Source organism: Erinaceus europaeus, chromosome 11, assembly GCF_950295315.1.
Source record: "Erinaceus europaeus chromosome 11, mEriEur2.1, whole genome shotgun sequence".
NCBI classification, from domain to species: domain Eukaryota; kingdom Metazoa; phylum Chordata; class Mammalia; order Eulipotyphla; family Erinaceidae; genus Erinaceus; species Erinaceus europaeus.
Genome location: NC_080172.1, coordinates 105,047,285 through 105,073,653, shown reverse-complemented (window position 1 = coordinate 105,073,653; position 26,369 = coordinate 105,047,285). Strand labels below are relative to the sequence as shown.

Sequence of the window (26,369 nt, the reverse complement as noted above, 5' to 3'; positions counted from 1 at the left end):
AGACAGAAGACAATGTTGGTGCTGATTTTTTTACCTTCAAGGAATGAGTTGTGTGAGAAAGCAGACCCTCTTCTGTGGGTTAGAAAGTTCCAGGTGAGGGCCTGGGGTAGATAGCATAATGGTTATGCAAACAGACCCTCATCCCTGAGGCTCTCAAGTTCCAGGTTCAATCTCCTGCACCACCATATGCCAGAGTTGATCAGTGCTCTGGTAAAAAAATAAATAAAATAAAATAAAATAAAATAAAATAAGAAAGTTCCGTGGTCCGGGAGGTGGTGCAGTGGATAAAACATTGGACTATCAAGCATGAGGTCTGGAGTTTGATCTCTGGCTGCACATGTATCAGAGTGATGTCTGGTTCTTCTCTCTCTTCCTATCCCTCTCATTGATAAATAAAATATTAGAAATAAAATAAAATAAAAAGAAAGTTCCAGATGACTGAAGAGTATCCGGGTTTCCTCCTAGACGGGCAGCATCGTCTAGTGCCTCTCTGTTTTAGACTACTGGCCTATCTAGCTAGATATTTGCTACCTTTGAGAGTGTTGTCTTTTAGGATCTGAACTCCAAGGAGCTGCTAGTGACAAACAGCCCATACAATAGCTGCAAGGAGAGTCACCAGAACATAGACACTTCTGATGACTGTGCAACAGAGAGGATATCGGGGAATTGAATAGTGAATAAACAGAAGTTGCCATATTACCATTACGACAGGACATTTTCTTAATTGAATAGGATATATGTATTAGTATAAGTATCTATAAAAATGAACCATGTACTCAGCTATAAAGAAAACCTTGACAAATTTTCAAGAGAGAGCTTACAGTTTGAGAAATGTAGAATGAGATGTCTTACTTTTTGTTTTTCTTGTTTATTTATTATTGGAAGAGACAAAGGGAAATTGAGAGGGGAAGTGAAATAAGAGAAAGAGAAACAGAGACATTTACAGCCCTGCTTCACCATTCATGAAGCTTTCCCCCGGCTGGTGGGGATCAGGGGTTTGAACCCAGGTCCTTGTGCACTGTAATGTGTGCACTTAACCAGGTACACCACTGCCTGGCACCAAATAAGATGTCCTATAGGAAAGAAGAAGTTGAAGGAGCCTCTTGGTTCTTTAGAGCCATGATAACAAAATATCACAGAACTAGGTGGTTAATAACTAATAAAAATGTATTATTATTATTATTATTATTATTTTGTCTCCAGAGTTTTGCCTGTATGAAGACTCCACTACTTCCAATATCCCTTCCTTCCTTCCTTCCTTTTGTCTCTTTCCTTTCCTTCCCTCCCCTCCCCTCCCCTCCCTTCCACTTCTTTCCCCCTTCCCTTCCCTTCCCTTCCCTTCCCTTCCCTTCCCTTCCCTTCCCTTCCCTTCCCTTCCCTTCCCTTCCCTACTCTTCCCTTTTCTTCTCTCCTCCTCTTTCTTCCTCCCCCGCTTTCCTTATAAAGAAAGAGGGGAAGGGGATAGAAGAAGTAAAGAAGAAAAAAAGAGATTCCCGAAGCACACTACTCCACCTCTCATGAAGCATCCCCCATGTAGGTGGGGACTCGGGCCTTAAACCAGCTTCTTGCATCTAGTACTCTTTGTGCACTGAGAGGTTTACCACTGTTCAGCTCTCTAAAAATCTGTTTCTTAACAGTTCTACAAACCAGACATCCATAATAAGGGAACTGACATGGACATTTTTTTTTTTTTTTAACCAGGGCACTTTTTCTAGTTTATAATAGGTATTTTCTTGCTGTATCCTCATATGGTAGAAAGAATTTCTCTGGAGATTCTATTGCAAAGGCACTAATCCTATTTGTGAAGGATCCAATCTTATGACTTAAGTACTTTCCAAAGGCCTCACGCCTAATACTATCATCTTTGGGGATTAAGATTTCAACATAGGTGTTAATAAGGGACATATTTAGACCATAGCAAGAGGTGTGGAAGTGTGCAGAAGCACAGAAGAACGAACATTTTGCATGAAAATAATTGGATACAGCTAAGTTGAACTCAGAAGGAAATGTGTTGCCTTTACTTATGAAATCACAAAGGTAAAAATAAAGGAATTTGGTGCTTATGTTTAATGAATACAACTAAGAACAACAACAAAAACTAAAGTAGATTCGAAAAGGGGATTACTAATAAGAGCTGACTTTATTAAAATAGTAGAAAAATAGAATACAGTTAAAGACTCTTTTTTTCTAGATACATTATTTATTTATTTGATAGAGATACGCAGAAATGGAGAAGGAAGTGGGAGATGGAGATAGAGAGAAAAACAGAGAGACAGAGATACCTGCAGCATTGCTTCACCTTTTAGGAAGTGCCTCCCCCAAGATGGGGACTGTGGTCTTGAAGCCTGTCCTTGGGCATTATAACATATGTGACCAACCTGATGCTCCACCACAAGGCTCCAGACTGTCTCTTTTAAAAAGATCAGTAACCTAGATCAACACCATGTAATTCCTGTAAGGAAAAGAGAGTGAAATAAAGTTCAATAAGAAAAACAAAGTGAAAGTTGGAAAGGGCTCAAAATATTTCTAATATTTAACATGATTTTGTAGCAGTGCACTAGAGAAAATTAAGCCTAGAAGGAATGAATGCTTTCTTAGGAAGACCTTCGTTATCATAATTAACATAGAAAAAGTAAAAGCTTGCATAGACTAGTTATTGTAGAAGAAATTGGGGAAAAATTATTAATAATCTATTGAAAGAGACAGCAGGTAAATAGGTACACAGCTGAATTTTTAATTTTATCATCAAAGACTAAATAATTCCAATAGTATTTAAACTATCATTGGTCATAGAAAAAAATTAAAAATTACCCAGTTAATTTTATGAAGTCGAAATAATTTAATACCAACATGAGAAAGCAAGCAACAATAGCAAATAAAAGTTCAGGCCAATTTTACCCAGAACTAGAGATTCCAAATGTTTAAATAATATATTAGAGGCTATCATAAAGGAATGAATCAAAAGAGTAATACACCATGGTAATACAGATTTTACTAAAGGATTGAAAAAGGCAATTCAGTGCCAAGAAGCTTATATACACATTGATTACATTAAAAATTAAAGGGTGTAAAATTCAACCATTATCAATAGGTCATGAAAATACATCAGATAAAGGTCAAGCAACCTATGCCAAAGGAAAAAAGAATGAACAGAAGGAGAGTATTTATATAATAAAGACAAATTCACTAACAAAAATGATCTTAAATGATAACATTGACTATCATTTAAAAGCAGAAATCAGACAGGCATCACCATAATTGCTTGCACTGGCAATTCCAGAAGTATAAAGAACATAAATGGTATAAATAATGGAAAAAGAGATTAAGTTCTAGATGCTGATGACATGCCTGCTTTATTAGAAAACCAAGAAAACCCCATGAAAAAAGAAGAGACAGGAAAATTTGGTGAATAAAAAATAAATTACTTAAGTCATCATACTCTGTTCAAGCACACAAAAGCACCAAGGAGTTGGGAAGAACAGTTCATTCAGGTGACTAATGCTAGGATGTGATTTGGTACATAATTAGTAAGAATTTGAAGGACATATATGAAAAAGTTGTATAAATATTCTTGGAAAATGCTAGATAAGACATAAGTAAATGAAAACTATTATTCTAGATGCAGTGGCTTACTGTCATAAAGATGTCAAATTCCCCCAAAATAATACATAAAGTCAATACTGTTATAACTAGCCTATCTTTCTCTTACATACAATATTACATAGTAATTGAAAAGCCTTAAGTTCCATATATTATGAATGAATAAAATATTTGAGACTTTTTGAAGAAAAAAAATAATAAATTTAAGAAACTGGATACTTTTGTGAGCCTTCGGTTGTTTTTAGTCCAATATTATCTAGTCAGATTTGATTATGGTTTAGAGTCACATATGGGGCTTCATAGGAATATAGATTGCAGGGATCCACCTCCAAAACAAAGTTCTGTAATCATAAGTTATAATAAGAATTGGCTGTTGCAATGATCATTTCTTATTTCAGGCTTTCTTTACTGAGTATAAAAACCTAGAAAAGGACACTTGATGTTACTTTTGGGAAGAGTTATTTAAATTTCTTTGTGAGCAATGACTCATTTCCTTCCAGGAATGAGAGTTTAAAATAGGTTATAAAAAAATAAACAGATTTTTTTTTTATTACAGAGAAACATGAAATGTATACATTGTCTTCTGTGTAACATAAGACAGTAGAAGTTTGTTTAGTGTCAAGTATTGATTTGGGTTTAAAACCCAACTTTGCTTCTTTCCAGCCACATTTTTTCCCCTTTTTAAAAGATGTTTTAATTTATTTATGAGAAATATAGGAGGAGAGAGAAAGAACCAGACATCACTCTGGCACATGTGCTGCTGGGGATCGAACTCGGGACCTCATCCTTGAGAGTCCAAAGCTTTATCACTGCACTACCTCACGGACCACCCCCGTTACATTGCTGACAAATTAATCACTGAAATTCTCAGTTTCTTCATCTATAAAATAAGAACAGTTCACATTTCACATAATAATAGCACTTATCTTTAACATATTAATGATTTAGTGTTAGCTAACAGCAAACAAATGAAAATAACACTATTTAATGAACTCGAAAGTAAGTTGAGTTGCTAATGTCAGACAAACCATAGTGTATTGCCGACAGATAGTAATGTTATATCTTTAATGTTATTAAGTTAGGGCTCAACATAGTGTGGTTCAAACCAGTCTTTTTTTTTAACCAAAGTTTTATCAAAGATATAAACTATTCTTTTTCTCTTTAACTCCCTTCTCATTAATAGTATTTAAAAAGTAGTATATTGGGAGTTGAGCGGTAGAGCAATGGGTTAAGTGCACATGGTGCGAAGTGCAAGGACCAGAATAGGGATCCCGGTTTGAGCCCCCAGCTCCCCGCCTACAGGGGAGTCGCTTCACAGGCAGTGAAGCAGGTCTGCAGGTGTCTTATCTTTTTCTCCCCCTCTGTCTCCCCTTCTCTCCTGATTTCTCTCTGTCCTATCCAACGATGACAACAACAACAATAGTAATAACCACAACAATGATAAAAACAACAAGAACAACAAAAGAGGGGAAAAATGGTCTCCAGGAGCAGTGGATTCATGGTGCAGGCACTGAGCCCCAGCAATAACCCTGGAGGAAAAAAAAAAAGTATTATATTGTGAACATTCCTAAATCATGCTGGTTTCTAAATTCTCACTTCTGAACAGACTTACTTATTGGTGACAAGGCCGTACAAAGGACTAAGGAAGACTCTCTAGTTTTTTGTTGTACATTGTTACCTGGGCTGATACATAGTACTTTGTAGACCTGAAATCCCACAAAGTCATATGTGAAAATGGTGCCTCAGTTTCTAGCCCTAGTTTTTTTTTCCCCAGGGGTTCAAAACCACTAGAAGATTCGATGAGCAAGGAATGTAGGTGGCATAGCACTTCCTTTACTCCTCTAGCAGTTTACTAAGACTGCCAGCACAAAATTGTCCCTTCCTTCTTTCTTCAAATCATGCATTCAGCTTAGGTATGTCAACTGTCTAAACACGTGGCTGGAAATGTCAACAGTTTATTAGTCTTACCATTGATGTGACTCCAATCTCAGTAGGATCTCAAGTGGCCTACTCATTACTTAATTCTCCTGTTTTATAACTAGTAAAGCAGTGTCTGACAAGGGATCAATTCAAAAGGTATCTTGTCTACTCCAACCCTACTCCTTTCTTTCCTTTGAAAATGAAACAGCTGCACATGGAGAAAAGAAGCATGCACTTCTGAGACTGAGGCCATTCTGGACCCGAGTCACATTTGGTATCACTGGGGAGCAAGTGCCCCAGCTACTCAGCAAAGTGACACTCTGGGGATCTTGTGGTGTTGGTAATGATGTGTGAGCTTAATAACCATGGCACAACATATGGAAACAATGTTGTTCTTGATTTAGCAAATTCTTAAGTAAGACGCTATGAGATTTATTTAATATCTTTATTACTTTTTAGATTCTGGTAAGATATATAGAAGATCCATCATTACATTAGGTTCATTAAAAAAAAAAACTTGCTTCTTCTTGGGATTAGATAATTGTGCAAAGCATAATGCAATTATTTTTATATTTGCAGTGTCAACTCCAATACAGTAGAAATGATTGTGCAAAACAATTAACAGAAGATAATGGATAATTTCCCTTTTCTTTTCAGATTCTAATAGTGCAATTATGACATTAATGTTTTCAGGTTATTTCTCTTTGTAACCTTGCTGCTTCTCTTTGGTCATTCTTGTTCTTCCTTTTTCTCTCCTTTTCCTTATTTGTAATTGATTAGTGTTTACTTGATAGAACAGAAAGGAATTGAGAGGGGAAGGGGAAATAGAGATGGATAAAGAGACACTTTCAGTACTGCTTCACCACTTATGAAGCTTACTACTTACTAACACTCCGTACTGCAGGTGGGGATAGGGGCTTGAACCCAAGTTCTTATGCACAGTAATGTGTACACTCAACTGGGTGTGCCACCTCTTGGGCATGATTCTTATTCTTAAACTCAGGTGCTTTTCACCTGAGATACATAAACAGCCCTGTCTCTCCCATGAATCCTACAGTTACTCAGAAGGAAGTATAAACAAACTCATACTTAAGTACCAGTCACAATGTGATAAGACTTAGTGTATTTTCCCAGAGGATTCTGGTAAAAAGCCATTATAGTAAAAAAAAGTCCTGGTTACAATACTTGCTTTGCTACTCTAAATCTATGAGAACTCAGAACAACAAGATTTCTGAGTCCACTTTCTGGTTTTTAAAATTTGGAACAATATCAACAAATTTATAGTTTATAAAAAATAAGTGAAGGAATTAAAGTGAAAGTTTATCTTAATTCAGTGTTCAATCCTCAGTAGGCACTCACATTTGTTAATTTATTCATAGGACAATAAAATCTCGGGGATTTTTGTATTGTTCTGGAAGCATTTAGAGGGTTCTTTCTTCTTAAGTTGAATGTCTTAGGTAGTTGCCAACTCTGTTCTTATCCATGTGCCTCCCCCTCATTTGTATGGAAAAGTGTACACTGGCTTTCACCTTCAGCACAGTTTCAATACGGGTCAATCTGGTTTTGACATGGACGAGGACTACAAAGTTCTTTGACAGGCTAAGAAAGAATGCCATCTATGGCTATTTCTCTTCCCAGTTCTATGAAGTTCATTTAATATTATGACATGACGCCACTCTTCCACAAACACGGACCTATAACACACTGAATGAGCCTGAACTACATTTGAACTCCTTCATGAATCGAATAGGTCCTATGTTAAAAGTTTCATAAATCTACATTTCCTAAACCACTGTGGTTAGACATTCGCAGAGCAAGAATTCAGAACAGCTACTCACTCCCTTGTATTTGTTATACCATGCTCTTGTATGATGAGGCCTCACTTTGATTTTATCTCCCAACTTTCAAGCTGACCCTTTTAATTCTTGGCTCCTGGATGAAATACTTCAGGAGTCAGCTCAAGGACTCAAGATGCTTCCTCTGCTCTGTGGGTCACACGTCCATGGGAAGATGCGCACCAGGCACTGGCGCCATAGAGATCAGCGATGGTAAAGGAGGTGGCAGGCAGGCAGGGTCTGGCCAGTGCCCCCTCTGCATCTGCTCAGCCGGGGCCACCGCCCAGGCACCCGGGTTGCTAGGTCCTCTGTTTGCAGCGTTCTAAAGAAGCCCCGCGCAGGACCAAGGCAAGCCAGGAGGAGGTGGGGGGGGGGGCGCCCGGAAAAGCCACAGGACGACCCTTAGTAAACAACGAGGAAATGCAGCTGTGCCTCAGTGGGCCCCTGGGGGACCTAAGCCCTCCCAGCGCAGAGTGCGGAGGACCCCCCGCCCCCGCCTCGTCCTTGATTGCTCCCAATTGGCGCCCACCCTAAGCGCTCTCGGTGTCGGCCCCGCTCCGCGCCGCGCCGCGCCGCGCCCAGCGCACCCCCGGCCGCAGCCCGCGAATGGTCTATCCCGCCCGTAGCCACCACCCCCTTCGGCAGCGACTGCTGCTCCAGCTGCTTCGGGTCGGGTGGTGGAGCCTGAGCCGAGGCTTCCCGGGTGGTGGGAGGGCGGAGGGCGGGGTGGGGGGGGGGTAGACTTGGACCGCAGGCACCCGCTGCCCAGCCTGGGGGCAGCCGCTTGCTGGGAGCCGGGAAGCGCGGAAGGAAGGTCGCGGATCCAACGTTGGGAACTGGGAGGCGAGGAGCGGACTGCGCTGTCTTCACCCTGGTGAGTCAGTCTGTCTTTCTGTCTGTCTGTCTCTCTCTTCCCGATCTTCCCGGACCCCCTTCTTCCCTCCTCTCCCACCCTGAAGTCTCCAACCTCACCTGGGAGGGTCGCTGTTTTGAGGACTTTGTCCCCTAGGGAGCCGCAGAACCCGGAGCTGCTGCTGGTAGTGCTGGTAGTGATTCAGCACCATTCGTGCCCCGGGAGGGTTGGGCAAAATAAGGGAAGGGGTGGTGGTGGTGCTGGGTTCGGGTGGTGTGTGTGTGTGTGTGTGTGTGTGTGTGTGTGTGTGTGTGTGTGTGTGTGTGTGTGTGTGTGTGTGATGGTGTGTGTGTGTGTGAGATGGTGTGTGTGTGTGTGTGATGGTGTGTGTGTGTGATGGTGTGTGTGTGTGATGGTGTGTGTGTGTGTGATGGCGTGTGTGTGTGTGATGGTGTGTGTGTGTGATGTGGGGGGGCTGCTCTCACCGCAGTTTCTGGGCTTCTTAAGAACCTCCCAGGCGGGTGGGGTCGAGGGGTGAAGTCTGAGGCTGCCTGCAGATTGAGTCTATTAATTCCGTCCTTTTTAGACATCCTGGTACACATCTCTGTAAGTGTGCAGTACAGTCTTGCAAGTGTGCCAGATTAATGATTCTTTTTTTTTTTTTTTTTTTTCCCACACGTGCGATTGAAATCTAAGGGCCCTTGTTGGTATTTCTCGGCTTCTTTACTTCTGGCTCCTGGGGATAAGGAATTCATGCTTTCATCCATTCAATGGGCATTGCCTCCACTAATGTGTGACAAAGATGCTCTATCCAAGTTGTTTTGTTTTCAGGATGGGTTTGATTGGTCCTGGCATAGGAGGAAAAGATTAAAGAGAGGTAGGAAATGATACTTTTGAGAGTCAAGTACATATATACACATCCCAGTAAATCGTCATAACGATCCAGAAACAAGTGTGCAAAGTGAGAAGCAGGGAAATTGACTTGACCTATTCAAGATCACAAAAGAGGAGTTTGAATGCAAGTCTCTCTGACACCAGAATCCATGGACTTTGCACTATGATAAGGAGTAATGTGACTAAATGTGTTTATTAAACTAAACATACCTTCAGTTTTCATAGAAATAACCTCGAACAACAGCTCCAGCAATTTTTTTTTTTTTACTAAAAATAATTTATTGTATATGGAGTTACTGCTCTTTTAGTATTCAAGTAAGAGCATTCTTGGAATCACGTGAAAAGAAAAATCCTTTTATTAGAAATCTTATGCCAGAAAGCAGTATCTGGACAACACCAGTGAGGACAGTTAGGTCAGAAGAGCAGATGTTTCCTTTTTGGCAGTGTTTTATGGTGGATACTTTCAAGTGTTGGGGTAATTGGTTAGGAAAGTTAAAAAAATCTGGAAATAGTTTTTAAAAAATATTTATTCCCTTTTGTTGCCCTTTTTGTTTTACTGTTGTAGTCATTATTGTTGTTGTTATTCATGTCAGTGTTGTTGGATAGGACAGAGAGAAATGGAGAGAGGAGGGGAAGACAGGAGGAAAAGAAAAAGATAGACACCTGCAGACATACTTCACCACCTGTGAAGTGACCCCCCTGCAGGTGGGAAGGTGGGAGGGAGCTCCAACCAAGATCCTTATGCTGGTCCTTGCGCTTTGCGCTACCTGCACTTAACCTGCTGCACCCCCACCCGACTCCCAGTAGTTTTGTTTTTATTTTAAATGTTAGAGAAACTTTCTCTGTTAGAACAGTTTTTTCATCCATGGGCTGTTTGACTGAACTATACCTCATGAAAGGGTAACAGATAAAACCTAGACTAGGAATGTTATTTGATTCACCAGGACTCTGTGGCTTGATATAGCAACACCAAAGAGCTGAAACAGAGAGAAAGTTTATAGCTAGAGAGTGTTAGAATAGGAACAAGCGTTGGCCCTTGAGTGTTAATATACTTCCATTTTTTATACTTATGTGTGATATAGCAAAATGTAGTTCTGGACAATGGAAAACTTGATTGATTTGCTTGTGTCCTGATATTGAGAGTCAACAGCTATATTGACCTTGTTTGCTTCTTTTTGTATTATCTTTACTTATTGGATAGAGACAGCCAGAAATTGAGAGGGCTGGGAGAGACAGAGAGGGAGAGAGACAGAGAGACACCTGTAGCCCTGCTTCACCACTTGTGAAGCTTTCACCTTCCAGGTGGGAACTGGGGTCTTGAGCCTGGGTCCTTGTGCACTCTTATATGAGCCCTTAACCAGGTGTGCCACCACCTGGTCTGTATGCTCCTTTTGTAAAGATAAAGGATGCTGGGGTGGGGGGTAGATAGCATAATGGCTATGCAAACAGACTCTCATGTCTGAGGCTCCTCAAGCCCCAGGCTCAATCCCCTGCACTGCCATAAACCAGAGCTGAACAGTGCTCTGGTAAAAATAAATAAATAAATAAAGGATGCTAGATTTTTCTTTTTCCTTGATTTGTCTTTTGATTTGCTTTCATTTATGATTTATGTGTTTTCTATTAAGATTTGCAACTCTTGTTGGTATCTTAGGAGTCAGTTTGCCGTAGAACACATGCTCATTATCTCTAAGTAATGGAAATGTACTTGATGGCTCACAGGAATATAGTCATTTTAGTCCATCATTTTAAAAGTATCGAACCATTTGCATTGGAGAATACCTTTTTAAGCTAATGGGACTATTGGTAGACTAAAACTCATTGCTTAAGTAAGGCCATAAAATGGAGACACACATTTCTGTTTATAGTTGGGGGCTATAAAAAAAAGTAGAGGTCTTTGATGGGTTTCAGTTTGATTCTTAGAAGGTCATTTCATTTGGTTATTTATATGACTGTATACTAGAACCTGAACCTTAGTGAGACATTTATAGAACATTCTGTGTAATACCAAGGGGAACAACCAGAGTTGGTGAATGAATATTGAACACATAAGCAAAAATGTCACACCAGTACTATTGAAAATGAAAGTGCATGTTGAAATAGTGGAGAGTCAACCGGAACATTTTAAACAATGGCAAACATACTTAGATAACATCACTTAAGATAATGATTATAATGCAGTCTGTTTTTGAAATAATCTCTCTCTCTGTATGCATATGTTATCTAATGTATGACTACTTTTGTTTGTTATCTAACTCCTTGAGTCCTAATGACTAGCTGAGGGGATACTTAACATCGAAAAAGGTGGTGCAGACTTAATTGTTTTCTCAAGACCTTAAAAAAATAAAAGCAGTGTCTGGGGGCATCAGAAGATGTGCATCTGCAGAGATGGTAGTGAATTAATTCACTTTCTGAGAGATTGGAAGGATTTTGATAGATAGAAGAGTCACACAAAGAGCTTAAGTCAAAACAGTGCTCATACACTGTTTGGATATACAGTTATAAATTATGAACAACCTGGAATATCAGACAGTGAAATCTTTTCTTAATCTGCTAATTGGAAGGAACTAATGTAGATTCCTAAGCAGGTGAAGTTTCTCTTTGGTTAGTCTTACTCAGAATCTCCATGCTGCTCATTCCATGTGCTTCCAGGAATTGACATACTTCCTAGGTACTGCTATTAAAAGGGCTTGCTGTCAATTAGACTCAAGAAAAGTTTACTTTGTAAGTTGAATTTTTTTTCTTTCCAGAAGGTTCCCCCTCTCTCACTTCTAACTCTTACTTTTTAGACTTGCCTGCTCCATTATTGAATCATGGTCAATTTAGCATATAAAAGGGAAAATATTGCAATAGTCTTACCAAAGATAAATATGGTTAGAATTCTAATTTATTTCCTCCTCTTTTTTCTGTGCGTAGCTTTAATCATGTGTATATGTTATTTCCAATATATTTTTCTTTAAGATTTTATAAATTAAGTTTTTACTTAATTAAACAGTGAACATTTACATTTAGATGCATACTATTTATTTTTTAATTTTTTTTTTTAACAAAAGTACAATTCAGCCGAGATTGTTGGTGGGATTAGGGATTGAACCTGAGACCTCTCATATGCTGGTGGTCCTCTACACACCACTATACTCTTTCCCTGCTCCTTCTGTAAAAAAAGATGCATCATCAGTTCCTATCTATTCCTTACTGTCATGGTAGTATTGATGATAACACTTTTATTTGTTTATTTTTTCTATATTTAAAAAACTTGGGATAACTTTAGGATAGAGTCTCAGATATAACGTTTTGAGGTTCAAAGGTATGAATTGTTGGATTGACTTCTTTTATGAAGGAAAAAGCTTTAATTTGAAATACTGTACTGCATGCGAATGGAGGATTTATTTTTACATTTTATTTATTATTGGATAGAGACAGAGAAAAATTGAGAGAGGAGGGGGAGACAGAGAAGAGAGAGACAGAGAGATACCTATAGGCCTGCTTCACCACTCCTGAAGCTTTTCCCCTGCAGGTAGGGAGCAGGGGCTTGAACCTGTGTCCTAGCACACTGTAACGTGTGTGCTTAACCATGTGTGCCACTGCCTGGCTTATGGTGGTGTGGGGGATTGATCCTGGGACTTTGGAACCTCAGGCAGGAGAGTCTTTTGCATAACCATTATGCTATCTACCTCTACTAGTGAGAATTTCTCCTTTTAAATTAATTTTTTAAATTCATTTTTGTTAGCTATTTAATAATGGTTTATGGTACTATTAATAGAAAACTATGGGGGGGGGTCTGGCGGTGATGCAGTGGGATAAGCGCATGTGGTGCAAAGCGCAAGGACCGGCATAAGGATTCCGGTTCGAGCCCCCGCCTCCCCACCTGCAGGGGAGTCGCTTCACAGGCGGTGAAGCAGTCTGCAGGTGTCTATCTTTCTCTCCCCCTCTCTGTCTTCCCCTCCTCTCTCCATTTCTCTCTGTCCTATCCAACAACGAACAACATCAACAATGGTAATAATAATAATAACCACAACGAAGCGGCAACGAAAGGGGGATAAATGGCCCCCAGGAGCGGTGGATTCATGGTGCAGGCACCGAGCCCAGCAATAACCCTGGAGGAAAAAAAAAGAAAAAGAAAGAAAGAAAATTATAGGGGTATTTAGCAAGTTTTGAAACTGCTGAATTCTATATGTTTTCTTTGGCACATTATGAGTTAAGTATAACATATTTATAATTAGTGGCACTAAGTCTTATTGACTATACCTCAGATCAAACTCTCTCAGGCAATACCTTTTCATCAGAAAGACTAGATATATTACAGGGGTTCTGAACTTTTTCTTTCTGCCTTTCTTTCCTTCTTTCTTTCTTCCTTTCTTCCTTCCTTCCTTTCTGCCTCCAGGGTTATTGCTAGAGCTTGGTGCCTGCACTATGAATCCACTGCTCCTGGTGGCCATCTTTTTTTTTTTTTTCTTCATTGTTGCTGGATAGGACAAAAAAAAACATGAGAGAGGAGGGGAAGACAGAGTGGGGGAGAGAAAGATAGATACCTGCACACCTGCTTCATTGCTTGCAAAGTGACACCCCCCCCTCCCCGCAGATGGGGGAGTCTGGGGGGCTTGAACCTGGATCTCTGAGCTAGTCCTTGCACTTTATACTATGTGCCCTTAACCTGGTCCACTACTGCCTGGTCCCCAGGACTCTGAACTTTCTAAGGGCAGGCAGTAGAGGCCATTGACAATATATAAATAAATTTGGAGAACAGGTTTGATGCGAATAAGCAATAATTTTTGGTCCTAGTATTGTATTTGTGAACTTCAATAGCTATCCCCACCTCTCCAGCATCCAACCCATCCCCCACATGATCTGCCTCCATCAAACTTTAATTTTTAAAATTTTCCTGATCCCCAGGTCTGCGGTTTAATATCTTGATGGTAGATGGTACACTTGCACAAGCCACTTAGGTGAGGACCAAAATTCTGGACCTCTTCCCAGTTAATAAGGAAAAAAAAATCAGACATCAGGGAGTGTGATGGACATTGAAAACACCCCTTCAGGATCCATAGTCTACCCCCCTGCCCAAACAAAACAAAACAAAACAAAACAAAACTCCAAAACAAACTAGCAAGCAAGCAAGCAAACAAACAAAAACCACACAGACTTACTGCCAGAGAAGATTTTTGAGAATAGTGTCCAATGGGATGTTTACAGTGTTTACAGAGTCTTCTCTGGTCTATCAGATGGTTTCTCTTCCTTCATCCCCAGTGCTCCTCCAATAAAGGATATTCTACTTTTGGAGAAGACTGTCTTCAGTCTTCTGTCCCCATCAGTTATAGGGACATTTGACACGCTCTTATCTCCTTGTTATCAACAGGTGCTAAAGAGGTTTGTTTACTAACTTGCCTCCCCCCCTCCCCCCAGCTCTCTCCCCTGAACTTCCTTCAGGTCCCTCCCCATCGTCCTTGGGAATAAAATGTGCAAAACCTTTGTGGCAGGAAGGTCTTTAAGTTATTTAGGGAACTAGTGTGTATGTGTGTGTGTGTGTGTGTGTGTGTGTGTGTGTATGTGTGTGGGGAGGGATAAGGAATATGAGTGGACCTCATTAGCACAAGTAGGCAGGTAAACACTCATAATATAGCTTCCAGTTTTGTGAAACTGAGAAAGAGACAGAGTAAACTGAGACATCACGTTACAAACCAAAAAAGAGCCCACCCCAGCCATTAGGACTCATGCCTGAGTTCTGGTGGAAGCTGAATATTGAGCGAGTTGGATTACTTGGGACAGAATTTGTCCTGAGCTTAGTTGGAACCTGTTACTGAAAATAGCATGTTTAAGTAAATTTAGCCAACAGTTCCCACAGGGTTAAGGATCAGTAAGTTAAAAGTTTGCATTATTTCAAAGAATTTTTAAGACTGTGTTTACTTTTTATTTGATAGGACAGGGAAAAATCGAGAGGGGAGGGAGGGGAGTGAAAGAGATACCGGCTGCACTGCTTCGCTGCTCCTGAATCTTCTCTCTGCAGGTGGGGACTGGGAGTTGGAACTCACATCCTAGCTCCTGCTACTGTGTATGCAGCTTGTTAAAAATATAAATTTACCCCCGGCTCCCCACCTGCAGGGGAGTCGCTTCATAGGCGGTGAAGCAGGTCTGCAGGTGTCTATCTTTCTCTCCTCTTCTCTGTCTTCCCCTCCTCTCTCCATTTCTCTCTGTCCTATCCAACAACAATGACATCGATAGTAACTACAGCAATAAAACAAGGGCAATAAAAGGGAATAAATAAATAAATATTAAAAAATATATAAATTTAAATAGTATTGCCGATTTATTCTTCACTCTTTCTTATTTCTGTTAGTTCCCATGTGACTTTTTTACCTAGTAACACCACCCCATAGCACACACAGTAAGGGACAGAGCCATGGTGGTACGATAATTTAGATTCTGGGACGAAGGGTGGTATCTTCCCCTCTGATTCTGGCAAACAACTGGGTTGACCGATGTCCCTTTGGTTTCTTTGGAGATTCAGAGTTAAGTGGTCAAGGTGTCACTAGCTTTTCTCTGGGGATGACCTAAAGGTCTCTGAGAATTTCTTTTTACTGGTATAGATGATGTTGTTGATTCACTGGCTATGGTGACTGAACCATCCACATTTGAGTTTTCTTAATTGTGTTGTTGCACCAAACTGCCTCCAAACTTCCAAACTGCTGTTATTTTTGTCCCTCTGCTTACCAATGTAAAGTAGAACCTGTTTGACAAAGGATTATTTTGAACATTTTCTTTCTTTTTTTAAAAAAATCTTTTTATTTATTTATTATTGCATAGATAGAGACAGAGAGATATTGAGAGGGGAAGGGAGATAGAGACATAGAGACACCTGCAACCCTGCTTCACTACTTGTAAATCTTTTTCTCCTGGCAGGTGGGAGCTAGGGCTTGAACCTGTGTCCTTGGGCACTGTAAGGTGTACACTTAACCAGATGCATCACCACCTGGCCCCTATTTTGAACATTTCTGTCTTGTACTGACTACTTTATAGTCTGACTGGTGCCACAGCTAACACAAGATGGCAGGAGGGCTTTTTGTTATTGTTAATTCTCCCCCCTTTCCACTCTTTCATTAGTATATTTGCAGTGAAGTTGATTTAAAAAAATCATTTATTTCATAAGCAGGGGGAGGGAATGAACCAGAGCACTACTTTGTGTGTGGTGCTGGGGAACTGTGCTTGGGACCTCAACCATACAAACCCTGTAATCTACAAGCAAGCCACCTCCCCAGCCACACAGGTTGAATCCTCCCCTTGCTTCTTCATCCCTCCTCGCCCCTCCAGTCCCCTCCCCACTTCCTCCCCTATTTCCTTCCTTCCTTCCATCCATCCTTTTTTGTAAATTGAGCATTTGTAGATTTGGCAGTTAGATCTGCAGCTATAATCAGATAATAGTTTCAAGATGATGTTAAGGTTCTTTGCTGGGTTAGAATTTTAAAGCTATTTGGGCATACTTCTCCTTTTATGTAGTACTGTCTTCCATAGGAGATTCACATTCTGTGCAAGGTCTGCTTTAACTGTTGTGGTTCTAATACTAGACTTGACTGGTTTTGCAGTATATCCCTCCCCCCCCCCCCCCCGCACCCCATGTATGTGAAGCATTGGTAGGGGCATGCTAGCAGCTGTGGCTTTACTTTGAAACATTGCATTTGATGGGGGGAAATTTTCATGTGTGATTCTGTCTTTGCCATTATTTAAACTCAGTTGTTCAAAATACTTAAGACCAGGTGTGACACTCGTGGCAGATGCTGTAAAATCAGGGCAAATAATTTTAGCACACATCTCTGTTTATATTTAGAATCAGTCAGGCTGTAGTTAACCAAGAAGTGCCAGCTACTCTATGGAGAGAAAACATGGTAATTGAATGCTTTTTATAATCAGCTTAATTTACATGACAGCAGATGAGGAAATTTTCACATAGCATTCGATTTGACCACTTTCAAGATATTATTTATTTACTAATTATCTCTTAATCTAGAACCCCAAAGATCTGCAGATAGTAGTACCATCATTTTAAAAATAGGGAAACAAACTGGAGAGGAAAAAGAAAGGCAATGTCTGCATGCAAAACCACAGTAAGATTAGAAATGAACGCAGATACCAGTTTCTCAGTTTTCTGCTAAACTCTCTCACCCCTAGTCTAGTTCTTCCCTCACCATCATACTCCAGGACCTGCAGGCCCCTGACCCCACCCCTGCTTTTTTTTACTTTGGTGCAATACACCAAACCCAGCCCAAGTTCTGCTTTGTGTTTCCCCTTCTGTTCTTGTTTCTCAGCTTCTGTCCATGAGTGAGATCACTTCAAAGCAATCGGTTGTCAGGTAGATGCAGATTAAGACAACAAATAGCAACAAATAGTAACAAATAGTAACAAATAGTAAGATAGCACTTCACTTCCATGTCCCATGCCAGTCTTACTTCTTCCCTTGTTGATTTTAGAATCCTTTGTTGTCTTCTGGATAATTTCCTGGGTGGTAATTGGTATTTGTAGAAGATTAGCAGGTGGAAGTGGGCCTTTATAATCCTGCTCTGGATTCAGAATACATGATCTCTTCCTACATTGCTTAATGGAAAGAATGCATAAGGGAATCTGATGCATTTATCCAAATATGGTATTTCATGGACAAATTCATTGGGTGTCTTTTCAAGTTGCTACCTGAAATAACTGCTTTTCTTTTTTATTTCACAGACTGTCAATTTGACTTGAAAGAAAAACTGAAAGATAAATCATGGTATTTTCAACTTGGGTGTTTGGCAGGTATTTCTCTTGACAATGAACAGAGTGAACTTCAAAGAAAACTACTGACAATATTTGTTGCCAACGACCAAATTTGATCTTGTAAGTGAACATCGCAATTTTAGAAAACTTGTGAACTTTAAGAACTTCTCTGATGAAATCACTTAATTATTTGCTATTGAGAATGAGATGTATCCAAGTATGCCTGCCTGAGGAAACCAACATTCTGCATGCAGAATGCATAATTTTACAAAGTTGTGTGTGGATTCGTGTTCTATTCCAAGTATAAACTAGACCAACAGTTTTTCTTTTAATTAAAAAAAAAACTTTATTGCTACCAGGGTTATTCCTGGAGCTTGGTGCCTATGACCAAACCAGTGCTCCTAGTGGTCATTTTGTTTTTCTCTTTTGCATAGTGATAGAGAAAAATTGAGGTCAGGGCTAGAGTGGGAGAGAGAATGAGAGCTACCTGCATCGCTGCTTCACTGCTTGTAAAGTGTACCCCTCCCCTTCCTGGGGCCTTGTGCATGGTGACATTTGCTTTACTTAATGTGCCACCCTCAACCCCTAGCAGTAGATTTTAATGTAATAGAAAATGGAAATCTTAAAGATAATTTCAAATTCCATATTGCAAGATATATAAGAAACCAGGACTTGCATTTGACCATCATATTCCGGTACTCATAAATATATGAAAAGGCTATTAAAATAGACTTTACTTTCTTCTATATATCTCTGTGATGCTCTTTAAAAAGTATATGTGTACATATATTTTAGCTAGAACAATTTAGCAGATTAAATGCAGGGACAAATGTGATAGTCTGCCTTTTATGAGATAAGATATTTAGACTTTTTTTTTTTTTAAACTGAGTACTGCTCAGCTCTGGCTTATAGAGGTGCTGGGGTTTGAATCTAGGATTTTGGAGTCTCAGGTATGAGAGTCCCATTGCATAACCGTTACACTATCTACTCTGCCCACTGAAGTAAGATACTTATTTTTTAAAAAATATTTTATTTATCAATGAGAGGGATAGGAAGAGAGAGAGAGAGAGAGAGAGAGAGAGAGAGAGGAAGAACCAGACATCATTCTGGTATTTGTGCTGCCGGGGATTGAACTCAGGACCTCATGCTTAAGAGTCCAATGCTTTATCCACTATGCCACCTCCTGGACCACAGATAATTATTTTTTTAAAATGTTTTTTTTTTTCCTTCCTGTCTCAAGGCTCAGTGCCTGCACTATGAACCACTGCTCCTGGAGGCTATTCTCTCCATTTTATTGCCCTTGTTGTTATTATTTTTATTGCTGTTGTTGTTGGATAAGACAGAGAAATCGAGAGAGGAGGGGAAGGTGGGGGGCGGGGAGTGGGGGGCGGGGAGAGAAAGATACCTGCAGACCTGCTTCACCACCTCTGAAGCAACCCCCCTGCAGGTGGGGAGTTGGGGACCTGGATCCTTTTGCTGATCCTTTTGCTTCCTGCCATGTGTGCTTAACCTGGTACACCAACTCCCGGCTCCCTTAAGATACATAAGATACTTATTAAAGAGATTCAAAGAATGGTAAAAACAGTGCCATTCATTTCTTTTAAAAATAACTTAAAGATTATCTGCTGTTGTTTCCAGTCAAAAGAAGAATTTCATAATTTTCAGAATTTCATAATCTGCTGGGATGAATGACAGATAGGAAGAATTAAGCAAATACATGTTCTTAAATAGGACACACATCTGCTCTAAGATAAGATAATAAAAAAATGACTTTCGATTTTAAAAAGTATCTACAAAGTCAGTCTGATTTTGGATCAATGCACAGAAAAGTGGTCATGGAACTCCCAAGATTTTTCATGGGATGTGGTTCCAAATGCTCATTTCAGCTAGTACAGTCTTATGCAATAAGAGACTAGGCAAACAACCATTTTCACTTCTCTGGTAAAGAAACACAACTTTTTCCTTCAGACCAAAATATTTTATTAACTTTTTTTTTTTAAACCCATCAGTTAAGTCTCTATTGAGGAAGATTAAAAAGTGAATTACTGGGGTCTAATAACTGATTACTTAGTAAAAATTGAATAGGGCCCTGCTGGGAAATTGTGCAGATGCAGTCACATCTGCCATGTTGTCCCCTCAGGCTACTGCTAGTTCCCACGAGAGTCGGGACATTCTCGGAGTGCCTGTTTCGCCATGTTGTGCCCTCAGGGTATTGTCTATTTCCCCATGATATTTGGAGTGCTTTGGTTACTCCTCCCCCCTCCCATTCGCACGAGAGTTATTATCCTATCCTGGAGTGCTATGGTTACTCCTCCTCCTTCCCACTCTTGCAAAAGCTGCTCCTATAAAAGCCCTTCTTCTTCCGCACCTCGCTCTCTTGCCAGCGCTCCACTTCGGTGTTCAGACACAGGAAAGGTTACTGCATGAGGCGACCATTTTCGCTACCTCCACGTGGCCCAACCTGGTTCTCTAGCACCCAACTCTGAGGTGTCAGCACAAATAAAGATTTGTGTTCCCTCTTTGCTCCGGACCTCCTCTCTCTCTTCTCCGTGGCCAGCATACAACAACATCTGGCGCCCAACGTGGGGCACGAACCCACGACCCTGAGATTAAGAGTCTCATGCTCTACCGACTGAGCTACTTGGAGGTAGCAAAAATGGTCGCCTCATGCAGTAACCTTTCCTGCGTCTGAACACCGAAGTGGAGCGCTGGCAAGAGAGCGAGGTGCGGAAGAAGAAGGGCTTTTATAGGAGCAGCTTTCACGAGAATGGGAAGGGGGAGGAGTAACCATAGCACTCCAGGATATGATAATAACTCTCGTGCGAATGGGAGGGGGGAGGAGTAACCAAAGCACTCCAAATATCATGGGGAAATAGACAATGCCCTGAGGGCACAACATGGCGAAACAGGCACTCCGAGAATGTCCCAACTCTCATGGGAACTAGCAGTAGCCTGAGGGGACAACATGGCAGATGTGACTGCATCTGCACAATTTCCCAGAAGGGCCCTAGACATATTTTTCTTTAGCTGAACAGAGGGATAAAATTATAGTAATTAAAAAGAATGGAGGCGATAGCTCAGTTTATTAGAGCACCAGTGTGTAGGCCTGAGTCCCCATAGGCCTCTGGTTCCATCCCTGGTAATACCTTAGGCTAAGGTTGAGCAGTACTCTGATCATTTTTCTCCTTCTTACCTTCTCTTCTCTCATAGTATATGAATAACCAAACACATAGGCCTTAAACAAAAAGGAGAAGGAGTAGGAGTAGGAGTAAGAGTAGGAGTAAAAGGAAGAAGAAAGGAACTGGGTGGTGGTGCACCTGGCTGAATGCACGTTACCGTGTGCAAGGATCTGGGTTTGAGTCCCCAGCCCCCACCTGCAGGAGGAAAGTTTCACAAGTGGTAAAGCAGTGTGATACAGATGTCTAAATTTCTCTCGCCCTTTCTCTAACCCTCTTCTTCTTGATTTCCGGCTGTCTCTATCAAATAAATAAAGATTGAAAAATAAAAAGAAGCACAGAAGTTACTGTGGTGCAGGTTTGATTTGGACACTGCATGGGACATGCCATAGCAACTTAAACTGCAAGTTTAAACAAGTTCTGCTCTCTACCACTGAGTTAATTCCCTGGCCACTAAATACTAGGTTTAGACTACTTATTTATTAGTCTCATTGTCATGGTTGAGGTTTGTAGTTTTCTGTACAATAATGAAAGTTGGATTTTTGGCAAATAGGTTTTAATTTCTGGAGTGTGCAAAACCCCCAGTGCTTGGAGGGTGATTGGCAGATGTGCTATATTTTCCAACATTTCCTTCCATATCCTCTCTCCTCTTTCCTTCTCCTTCCTACCCCCCTCCAACTCTATGCCTTCATTTCACTCTTTTCTAATTTTTCTGACCTTTCCTCTCTGGCCCCACACCTCCCTCCCCACTCTCTCCCCATCTGCCCCCCTTCTCTGTAAGTCCCTCCCTCCTCCTCTCCTCTTTCTCTGACCTTTTTCTTTTTCTCTATCTCTGACTATCCTAATGTATCTGGTGAGTTTTGTCTAAGGGTGTGGTTTATGGTTCCTTTGATAGGCATGTCTTTCAGGTTGGGGGATTAGCTAAGTGGACTGGGCAGCTGAGAAAGAAGAGATTCTGTGGTTTATATAGTCCCCTGGGAACATTTGTAACTCACTCTCCTTTTCTGACTGGAGTATACAATATTTTTATCCTGATGGTCTTTAAGTAACTGCCTCAAATTTCATTTAGGTGAAAGGTTATTCTTCTGACTCTATGATGTTTAGTTATATATTTGGTAGATGAATTAGATCTTATATGAAACCCGATGGGCTAAAATCAGGAAAAGAGGTAATTCATCATGATAGGCTATCTGGAGGAGGTTATATTCAAAGTAAAAACAATATTTAAGTAGAGGTGGATCACACAATTCTTGTTAATGGAATTACATGAGTAAGAAAAGTACTGCTGTAAATTAAAAACATATGTTAAGTTGTCTAGTCTTGGGATAACGGTATGTTTTTGCAAATTACTACTTGTTCAATCCCCTCCCTTCTCTGACCCCAGAGAGTCACGTCAAACTAAAATTCAAGGCTATCTAGCTCTGAGTTTTGTTTATACCAGTTCTTGTGACTGTTCTTCAAGAGGAAATACTTAATGACCAATTCTGTCCCCTTTTTGGACATTAGCAGAATGGGAGATGCTGTAGCCTGTTTCTCCTTAGATGAATCAGCGATGTTGAATAGCAGTCAGCTCCAGCTATGGCTGGTTACTGACTACTCACTAGGCATATAGTGCTGACTAAATAGAAGACCAGGGCCAAAAACTTGAAATCAAAAGGGGGACATAGAGATTTTCCTTTCCTCTTTTAAACCTTTCCTTTTCACATTTAAAAAACTGCTTAACTTTTAAGCTAAAAACTTGGAAAGCTAAATTTGCAGGAAGACTGGCAGAATTTTTGTGATTCCTGAAATAGATATATCTTTTTTTTTTTTTAATATAGAACATGTTCTTTGGCATTCTTCCCATTTCACTTCTCACTTCTATCCTATTATAATTTTAAATGACTGTCTTCTAGTGCTAAGTCAATTTTAGCTCTATTTTATTTACACTTGAATATTGTTTCCACACTCACTGGAAATTACTAGATACAGTGATTACTCAGATTGAGAGACTGCACCCCTTAGAATAAAGAACTTCAGTCTAAGCGTTTTAAAGATGTGAGGCAATATGGTAGCTTTGTAGTATATGAAGGACAGTTAATTCTGCCTGGGGTGGGGGTAGAAGGAAAGGAAGGCGATACATAATTATTATTCTAACCAAGTTATTTGTACATTAGGTTTACTTTGTGAATCCCATCGTTAGGATTTATTGTACCATACAAGACCTTACCATGATTTATGTCATTTAATGCTACTTGCAAGTAACTGTATCTTATATACTGACTAGACCAGTTGCTTCTGGTCTCCGAGGTCTAAGTTTATAGGTGATTTAATATTTCCAAGAAAAGTCATTATTGGAAATGTATTAACAATTTAAGCCCACAGTTAAAATTCAATTAGGTTACCAATTTGAAATCTTAAGTGCTTAGATTGAAGGACTATATACTCAGAGCTGGGGTCTATTCATAAAAATGTTGGAGAGATTCAATCTATTTTTCCCCTCTCATACTGATTAGTGATTTGTAAGACTATAAGTTAATAGGAGTGTATATTAACACCATTCTTATCACCAAAGTTCTGTGTCCCTATCCCCACACCCCCACAGAGAAGGTGAAAATTGACTGCCTCCATCTACCCAGAGTTTTTTTTTTTTACTTTGGTGCAATATTCCAAACTCAGTTTCTGCTTTGTGTTTCCCTTTCTGTTCTTCTTTCTCAACTTCTGTTTATGAGTGGAATTATCCTGTATCGTCTTTTTCTTTCTAACTTATGTCACTTAACCTACTTCTGGCTCTGTCTAGGATGGGTCAGAGACGGTGGGTTCATTATTAAAATAATTATTATTATAATTAGTATTCCATTGTGTATATATACCACAACTTTCTCAGCCATTCACCTGTTGTTGGTCACCTGACAGATGGTCTCACCAACATGTCCTGGAATCCCATGTCTCCAGAATCCCATGTCTCCAGTGCCCTGCCCTACTAGGGAAACACAGAAACAGGCTGGGAATATGGATCAACCTGCCAATGCCTATGTCTAGTGGAGAAGCAATTATAGAAGCCACACTTTCCACTTTCTGCACCCCATAATGATCCTGGGTCCATACTCCCAGAGGGATAAAGAATAGGAAAGCTTACAATGGAGGGAATGGGATACGGAACTCTGGTGGTGGGAACTGTGTGGAATTGCACCCCTCTTGTCCAGTGGACTTGTTGATCATAATTAAATCAATAAAAAATAAAAAAGGAAAGGAATGGGTCAATTAAACTATGCTTGCGTGCTAGGCAGAGAAAGGAGATCTTTCAGGTTTAAAGAAAAACATAGCCTAGTTTGTGCCAATGACACAGATTATGCCAAGCTAGGCAAGTACATAAATAACGTTGTTAGGGCTGTCTATCTGTCTGATGCTTTCCTTTTGAGCAAGAGTGTTTGCTTCAATATATTATCTCTCTAACGTGATTTGATGGCCCTTTATTGGTACTGGCCTGTATTTCAAAATAAGGCAGTTAAAATCTGTTCTAGAACTCAGAATTTATAGGGAGATACCTTTAATACCCAGTATGCAGATTTGCAAAGGAACTACTTGGTTATTTCTCAGCAGTATTTTGAGATTGAAGAAATTGATGACTTATTCAGAAGGCAACATGGTATAGTACAAAAGTTCTGAGAATTAAATAAAACTGCCCAACTCTTTGACAAATTAGTGATTTTTTTTCCTTGAGTCTCAGTTTTCTCATCTATAAAGTTACCTCCTACTGATAACTTACAAAAATAAATAACATAAAAGTGTATTGTGATAGAGTTAGAATTTGTAAAATAAGCTAAATAATTGCAATTTTTTGAATAAAAGTTGGTAGTTTGGTTTCTCTGTGCATCTAGCAATGAAATGCTTATTATACCAATAGCCATCAACCTAATATTCATTGCTAAGATTAGGAGTCTGGTTTCAGAGGGAAAGATTAGATTTTTTTTTCTTTTTAGTTTTACAGGTAATTTAGTTTTGAAAACGTTATTATTGAAGATATTAAGAAAACTAGAGAATTGTTAGCCCAGAGAAGTTGTTAGTCTTTTGTTTAGTCAGCCTTTGTAGGTATAAGATTAAATTCACTCAGTAACAATAAAACAGTCCCAAAGAGAACTATTAGGAGAAAATGGAGGAACATTTTTCTCTCAATGTAGGCTTAGATTGAAGGAAAATTTTTTTTCCCCAAAACATTCCAAGATGATAAAACCCAAGCTGGAAATAGTTCATTTGGGTTGGAGTCTAGAATTTGGGAAGCATCTAAATCACTGAGTTGGATTTTATAATGTGGGTTGTCAGTATGATTATCTGCTATGTGGTCACATCCTACTATTGTCATTGCCAAATCCTTTTAAGATTATGAAACTGTGAGTTTATTGTGATTGAAAATAGTAATCTAGGGTGTGTCGTATGGGCTTTGGGACAGCAGAAAAAGTGTAATTTATTTAGGACTAATGACTGTATATATTTTGTACAGGGCAATGAAATGGTAAATTCCCATATGACTAAAAAAATGCCAAAAATTTGTTTGGAAAATTGAGAAATTGTTTAATTCTCACCTCTCACCTTCAGATATCCCCCCTTTAATTGTTCTTCTTTCTTTTCCATATTATTCTAAGTTTCTTCTGAAAAATTAACTTCATTATTTAGAAAATAATTTTCAGGGACTGGGTGGTAGCACAGTGGGTTAAGCGTACATGGCGCAAAGCCCAAAGATAGGCGTAAGGATTCCGGTTCGAGCCCCAAGCTCCCCACCTGCAGGGAGGTTGCTTCACAAACCATGAAGCAGGTCTGCAGGTGTCTATCTTTCTCTACTCCTCTGTCTTCCCTCCTCTCTCGATTTCTCTCGGTCCTATCCAACAGCAACAACGGCTAGAACAACCATAACAAGGGCAACAAAACGGGAAAAATAACCTCCAGGAGCAGTGGATTCATAGTGCTGGCACTGAGCCCCAGTGATAACCCTGGAGGCAAAAAAAAAAAAAAGAATTTTCTATGTAGGTATGATATGATGGGGGTTGGATGTGGATCTGAATGTGTTGGAAAGTTGTTTTTTTTTTTTTTTTGGATTTCATTAACTGAGCACTGAAAAACCACAAAAGGATTTTAAACCCTTTTGTTGAGTTTGAGTAGTGAGAGAAAGGGAAATGGAGGAGTAAAAAACAAAACAAACTTTGTCATCAGTCTGCAGTTTGGAATTCACACTCTAGAAAATGGATTGAAGGGAACAAAAAGTGATTTATTATTAAATAGCTCAAGAACCTAGAGCAGTGGTCCAAGTGAGGGGCTGGTGGTGGCAAGGAGTTGACGTGGTGTGGTGAAGAGAATGGAAATAAATATACTGTCCTTCAG

General features: G+C 39.8%; 1 protein-coding gene and 1 long non-coding RNA gene across 11 annotated transcripts in view; one reads left to right on the top strand and one right to left on the bottom strand.

Moving 5' to 3' along the window:
- LOC132541436 (uncharacterized) overlaps nucleotides 1-9,208 on the bottom strand; it is a 29,097-nt gene extending 19,889 nt beyond the window's left edge. The window contains exons 1-2 of one of the 3 annotated variants that reach the window (XR_009552644.1): nucleotides 8,328-9,208; nucleotides 2,379-2,452 (exon numbers count right to left, since the gene is read on the bottom strand). This is a non-coding gene — a long non-coding RNA (uncharacterized LOC132541436). Of the gene's footprint in view, nucleotides 1-2,378; nucleotides 5,233-8,327 lie in introns of those variants that run through there. The other 2 variants (XR_009552643.1, XR_009552642.1) reach the window with 2 other exon arrangements.
- Nucleotides 8,019-26,369, top strand: part of TTLL7 (tubulin tyrosine ligase like 7) — a 160,559-nt gene continuing 142,208 nt past the window's right edge. For 6 of the 8 annotated variants that reach the window (XR_009552641.1, XM_060202249.1, XM_060202247.1 and 3 more), the window contains exons 1-2: nucleotides 8,019-8,229; nucleotides 17,809-17,958. The gene's annotated coding sequence lies outside the window, so the exon portion shown is untranslated. The remainder of the gene's footprint in view (nucleotides 8,230-17,808; nucleotides 17,959-26,369) is intronic. The other 2 variants (XM_060202248.1, XM_060202244.1) reach the window with 1 other exon arrangement.